Source organism: Echiichthys vipera (genome assembly GCF_963691815.1).
Source record: "Echiichthys vipera genome assembly, chromosome: 7".
Lineage (NCBI taxonomy): Eukaryota > Metazoa > Chordata > Actinopteri > Perciformes > Trachinidae > Echiichthys > Echiichthys vipera.
In genome coordinates, this window is record NC_139832.1 from 22288058 (window position 1) to 22294057 (window position 6000).

At 41.9% G+C, this 6000-nt stretch overlaps 1 protein-coding gene across 1 annotated transcript in view; it reads right to left on the reverse strand.

Moving 5' to 3' along the window:
- mrpl23 (mitochondrial ribosomal protein L23) overlaps positions 1 to 6000 on the reverse strand; it is a 48354-nt gene that overhangs the window by 19904 nt on the left and 22450 nt on the right. The gene's annotated exons all lie outside the window — the stretch shown is intronic.

Below are 6000 nucleotides of genomic sequence, written 5' to 3' on the forward strand. Positions count from 1 at the left end.
CAACACACAAAGAACCCAAACTGCCGCTCCTCCCTTCTAACCTCCTCTGAAAACAGCTCAAGGAAAATGTCTGAGATTCCTTTTTTGGACGGATACATCACAGAAAGTGATGGAGAAGCTTGACTTGCCAGCAAACATACCTCTTCTCTTCAATTAGAACCTAAAGTAAAAAATAATGTATGTTCCAGATGTATTTCTAGAATTATATATAACATTTCCTTTGTGCAATGGATATTAATAAACAAAACTACAAATTAAATAAAACATTAATAAAATCAAACTTATTTGGAAAAATCCTATAAGCAAGGTTAAAATACAGTATGTTGTCTGAACAATCTGACAGATTTAGACAATTTGATGATGGATATTGATACTTTTTGTAGCATGCATTTGACATTTACATCACAATCAGCACTAAACTGGATCATTGAGAAATGCAGAGACTGGTCAGGCATCCCATTCATATATTCACAGCGTCACCCTCCGGGAGCTTTCAACATGCACTCTGAGCACTCAGCCCACTGAAGTGCTGCAGCTGGCACCAGCCAGCAAAGCTTGCTTGCAAATAAGCTGCCACTCCAAAGAGAGAAAATATCTCCCCCCTTTGACCAAAACTCACCACAACCTTTTCATTTACATGCCGGGCAAAGAGTACTTTATCGTAAATGTTTGACTGACAATAATGTTGCAGAACAATGACTGAAAACATTCAAAAATGACTATAATTTCAGGAGTGGAGTGCTTTCTCTTTTATGAAAAGCACCAGATTGCGTTTACACAGGTTTCAAATGGATGCAAGGTTTAACTGGAAATGGTAACATGGTGCACTTCAGCTATGAGATGGGCCAAGAGAATTTAATGAGGGTAAACCACAGAGTCTGACATGCATATGAACATGGTCGGCTGCAAAAACTTTGGAAGAGGATTTGCTTTAAAAACACTACAGGTTTCCCAGAAAAAATAAGGTGATGTGACTTGCTTTGTAAATACCAGAGTATTGTTAAAAACCTGAGGAAAATGTTAGATTACACAAAGGCACAGTGAGCCAGACAAGAACTGTAGTTACGCCTACTATACATGAAGTCATGTCTATAACAGAGGTCAAAAAGTGCAATGCACAATTGGATTTTCCAACATCGACCATTTTAAGCATCAAATAGACAGAACAGTATAAGTTGTCCGCAAAAATCAGAAAAGTGTTACCTCGAGGGTAGCGGTTAGAGTTAGCCCTTTTAGACTCAACTAGTGCTAGTGGTGCATGAAAGCAGTCTGACTCTTTACACACCAGTCCCACTGATGTGCAGCCAGACCTAAAAGCAGTCTGATAGACTCAAGATTTTTCATTTTGTACTGCTGTTTTTGTCACCCCACCACCACCACCACCCTGCCCCACACACACAGCCTCTTCCCCCTCCCCCTGATAGCTTTGCCCTGTCTCTGGACCTCCCTGCTCTGGCATGGCTCCATCATGCCCTTAGTCACCTCCTCTTTGTGAGACACACACACACACACGCACACGCACACGCACGCACACCCACACACACACTGCACACTTCACACATGCAGACGCTATCTCTTCCCCCGTTACTGGGGTCCCCCCTAAGCCTGAGGAAAATGGCCGTCACGGAACCCCGCTAACGGGAGGCCTCCTCTCGACCGCAAACCAGGAGTAAGGAATGAGAGAGGGAGAGAGAGCAAGAGAGAGGGAGAGAGAGCGAGAGAGAGAGAGACAGCAAGAGAGAAATAAATTAAGAAAAAAAGAATGAAAGAAATAAGCAAAGAAACAAACAAAGAAAGAAAAAGAAAGAAAGAATGAGAAATTTTACTACTGGAATATTAGCTGATGGAGGGAGCAGGGGGAGAGAGGGAAGGATGAGGGTAGAATGGGGGGACCGCGGTGTGAGCATCGACCCACAGAACACTCTCCCACATGTGGAGTCAATTAGGAACAATCTTGTTTTCTACCCACCGCTGCAAAAGAAAGGAGGGTTTTCTGGGGCTCTGTGCGTGTGAGTTCATTCGAGTGTGTGTGTGTGTGTGTGTGTGTGTGTGTGTGTGTGTGTGTGTGTGTGTGTGTACACAAGAGAGAGTGAGGTAGGAAAAGGAGTTGGGAGAGAATGTTTTTTCCAAAAACCTGCCAGAGAAATAGGCCAGATATTCGCTTTTATATCAAGCCATTTTACACACAAAGAGCCTGCATCTAAGTATTTCTGCCCTCTGTTCACCGTCAAATTAGCATGAGTTTAGAAAACCATGACGTGATTGCGACTTCAGAGCATATGACAGTCAAGTAAAAACATCAGTCCATTGGGTCTGTGTGTGTGTGTGTGTGTGTGTGTGTGTGTGTGTGTGTGTGTGTGTGTGTGTGTGTGTGTGTGTGTGTGTGTGTGTGTGTGTGTGGTTCTGCATCCTCACACCTATCATCGTTGTGTGCATCTGGTGAGACAGAAGCATCACTAGTGACTCCGCTAGGAATTCCAGATGCACACAAAATCACAGGCCCCTTTCTTGGTGTCAGACAAGAGGAAGTCTCCCCTTTTACAGATTCATGGCTGCTTTTATTATGTATCCTCTTTCAAATTGTTGTGTTTAGACATTTTTCATTATTCATGCATTTCAAGATTGATGGCTTTCAGTCAGATGGGCGGCATGGCGTAAACAAGCGTCTACACCGCTGTTGATTTATCTGGGCAAGATCAAAACGGCAAGCACAAAACAAAGGCCCCTTGCTTTTCACATCTGCATCAAAGGCACATTAAAATAGTGACTTTTTTTGACATTTGGTATGGAGGTTTGTTTGATTTCAAAGAGTAACAGACTTCAAACATTGGCAAGACTGGGCCTTCCTGACCCAGAAGCTCACCTCAAACACAGGTGTGAAGGTAATGGCTGTGATGCAATGAGGGAGTCTGGGCTGACATGCCACAATCAGGAGAGTCCCTTTAACTAACTCACACACACACGCACGCACGCACGCACGCACGCACGCACGCACGCACGCACGCACGCACGCACGCAACCAAATCTCAGTAATAAGTCTGGCATGTAACCTAAGACGACCTTTCACCCTCAGGCCCTGCAACAACCCAGTCTGCTGCTTTCAAGAGGGCGGCCAGTGTGCGTGAAGCGCACAGGAGAGAGGTGCAAGGTGGGGGTGATTGATTTGTGTGCATGAGATGCTTTCTCATGAGAACATTTCAAATGGCAGGTAAAGGAACAATGCTTGTTCAGGGCTCGACAGTGTGCATGTTTCACATGCATTTGGGACTAAAAATAGATCTGTGCCAACTCTAAAATGGAGCACTTGTGCCAATAACCTGCAGAAGCGGCAGCCAGTAACACCCCTGAACTTTAACTTGTTTTGTTTTTTTGTGGTTAGTGCCAAAAGCACCTTTGACACAAGCATTGCCAGCACAGGCTTCAGAGCAGTGACAGACAGTCCAGTTAAATTTAGCAGAGTGAATAAGTGCGCGAGTGAATAAGTTCAAAATCCGCTCGCGCTTAGTTTATTTTCTGTTAACATGCATACTAGGGGTGTGACGAGACCCTCAGCTCACAAGACGATACCCAATACACAATATTGAGTTCACAAGATCGATACGAGATTTTAACACCATCTTTAACTTTCAATATTTTCTTGATTTTGATTTAAGCAGAGAGGTGTGGTGCTGCTGCAAGCGTCTTTGCATAGTGCTCGTGTTAGCCACTCCGAGGCAGGAGGGCCTCGCCGTCCTAAACAGCCCCCCTGCCACCATACAGTCACCATACGCAATATTGATTTCTTCCCAGGGAGCTGACATAAAAACTATTCAGCTGGTGAAGGCAGGTTATCTAGCAGCTGTCACTCAGCTCAGGAGCTGCCGACAGAAGGCTGAGACCAACACGTTCTCTCTGCTCGTCACATACGAACACTTCTGGTTCGTCAGGTGCCGAAAATGTGACTATAACCTGTAGCCTGATGTTAAAGAAGCTGCGGAGCACACGTGTTACGCGTTTGTGTTAAGGTGCTGACGGCACTATCATCTTACAGTGCTCACTGCTTATATATTCTTCGTGTCTTATCCGTCACTCTGTTGCTGTTTCCACTTACACATTGATTTTGCGTGATAACTTTTCATCTTTTCACCAGAAATATTGTCAAATTTAATATCCAGAGATCTCGTAGGACGATATCTTGTCACACCCGATTGCATACCTTTGTGTATTTTGCAGTTCGTACTCGTAAATTATTGCAGTATCACAAGATATACTAGCTTATAGGGGTGGAACGGTTATTAAAAAAATCTGTACCGTTTGGTACGCATGTCACGGTTCGGAACACTTGTGTACCGTTCGGTTTATGAGGCGCAACGTAGCGTAAGCCTTAATGTGATGCTCATATTTTTCCAGCCCCTCATTTTGGATCATTTTCGTCAACCGGCCTCAATTCCAAATGAATTAAATAACCCTGATGCCCTATTTCAGTCAGTTCAGTGATTGCTGTTTGTGCGTATTTTAGTGAAAGAAAACCTATTTTCTTTTTCTAAGATTTGATAATGTAAAAGTGTTTATATTCTTACCTAGAAGGCAAACAATTGTTTACATTTTTGCCAACTAAATATATAAATGCATAAATGCAGCAAAGTCTCTCCTACTGTTTCAAAATCTCACTTCACTTTCATTTAAGATTGTTACAGTAATCCCTAAGCAAGCTGCCTTATTATTTCAGTTTTTGCATGATTGCATGACATGTCCTTAAGAATAGCTGATTAAAATAATAATATAATTATTAGGCTACAGATCTGATACATGGTATTTTTAGAATCTAAAAGAAATAGAAAACAAACATCCGAACCGAACCGAAAAACGTGACCCCAAAACCGTGATATGAACCGAACAGTGGATTTTGTGAACCGTTCCACCCCTACTAGCTTAAATAGCTAGTGGACAGCAGTTTAGGTTACGTTAACAGCTGTGGTTCTATGATTTATAAATGCAGAGCCATATTTTGTTTGTAAGACTGTCAATTAATTTAAAGTATTAAAAAACTCAATGGTATACTTTTTGTTTTAAATAAATTTAATCTTTGGCTTGTAAATATCTTCTCATATCCCGTTATGAAGGGAAAACCTTATTTAGTTAATTTTCATTACGTCCCTAAAGTTATTTATTCAATTCAATTCAATTCAAGGGGGCTTTAGTAGCATGGAAAACTAACTTTTAAAAAGCAATTGAGCAATACAAATAATAAATAATATATAATTTTAACGTTTGCCATTACAAATTTTTACATATACAACTACAAAACTTTTGTTCAGTGTGTGTGCGTGTATGTATGTTTGTGTGAGTGCGTGTTTGTGTGTGTTTAGTTTCCACTGGTTGTCCTCAGGTCCTCAAAGGCTCTTATAAAAATCACCTCACAATAGCATTGTTTTTGTATGTGTGTTGTATGTTTAAATTCAGGGTGTATGTGTGTTATTTTGGGGGAAGCACTCTTCTCTTACAGCCTGGTATTTGGGTCATGATGAGAAGTGGAGCTCTGTCTCTACCTGTTAGGTGTCAGTGAGAGCAGAGTCTGTCCAGCTCTTTTAATAGCGACCCGTCTCTATTGCCTGACTATGTTCCCTGAGTCTGTACACGGCAAAGACTTTTCTTACCTGACACTTTTAACAGTGCTCAGGTAAGCTGACCATTTTTAAATTTGATCTGTTTTTGAGTCGTTTCTTTCCCATATTTACTGTATTTTTTCTTTTTGTCGATTGACAATTTTGTTTAATTATATTGGGGAGGTGCTGTGGTTCTGAGGCTCCTTTGGACCAGCTTGTTGAGGGGACTTTCCCCTGGCTTCAGCTCTTGGCAGCTCAGGGCCGTGTGATGGTAGGTCTGGGGGTAACTAGATTTTACACGTTAATATGAGTGCTCATTTTTGAACTTTTGAATATGAGAGGATATTGACCAAGTTTTGCTCTACATGTGTTGTTCAGGATCTTTCTTTCTACATGGAAGCGGTCCCTACAGAAC